The 802-nt window shown below is 41.8% G+C and overlaps 1 protein-coding gene across 1 annotated transcript in view; it reads left to right on the forward strand.

The window, feature by feature from the left end:
• Positions 1–802, forward strand: part of ARHGAP39 (Rho GTPase activating protein 39) — a 56312-nt gene that overhangs the window by 48462 nt on the left and 7048 nt on the right. The gene's annotated exons all lie outside the window — the stretch shown is intronic.

The raw sequence follows: 802 nt of genomic DNA on the forward strand, positions 1-802 counted from the left end.
AGAAGGCACGCACGGTTAAAAAAAAAAAAAAAAAAAAAAAAGAAGAAAAGCAGGCTACAATGGGTAGGCAAGGTTAAAGACTCTGCACCCAGAGCATCTGGACTCAGATCTCAGCCACTTTTTCAAAATAGGCCATATTCTGAGCCATAAAACAAGTCTCGATAAAGGTTAAAGAATGTGAGTCATAGGGACTTCCCTCGTGGTCCAGTGGGTAAAACTCCACACTCCCGATGCAGGGGGTGCAGGTTTGATCCCTGGTCAGGGAAGTAGAACCCACACGCGTGCCGCAACTAAGAGTCCACGTGCCGTGACTAAGAAGTCCGCACGCCGCAACTAAGACCCGGCACAGCCAAAATAAATACTAAAAAAAAAAAAAAAGAAGAATGTGAGTCATAGAAAGTGTGTCTCTAACCACAGTGGAATTAAATTGGCAATCAGCAACATAAAAATATCTGGAAAATCCCTGAGTATTTGGAAACTAAAGAACATACCACTGAACCATCCATGGGTCAAATAAGAATGAAAAAGGAAGGTGCAGAGTATTTTGAATTGAAAGAAAATGAAAACAAAACATTAAAATTTGTGTGATGCAGCTAAAGCAGTACTTAGGGAAATTTATGGCACCTAAATGTCTGTATTAGGAAATAGATCAGTTAGCTACTTTAAGAAACTTTAAAAAAAAAAAAAAAAAACAGTGAGAGGAAATTGTATCAAAAAGGAAGGAGGGGCTTCCCTGGTGGCGCAGTGGTTGAGAGTCCACCTGCCGATGCAGGGGACACGGGTTCGTGCCCCTGGTCCGGGA

The sequence above is a fragment of the Lipotes vexillifer genome, unplaced genomic scaffold (assembly GCF_000442215.2).
Source record: "Lipotes vexillifer unplaced genomic scaffold, Lipotes_vexillifer_v1.1 scaffold394, whole genome shotgun sequence".
Lineage (NCBI taxonomy): Eukaryota > Metazoa > Chordata > Mammalia > Artiodactyla > Lipotidae > Lipotes > Lipotes vexillifer.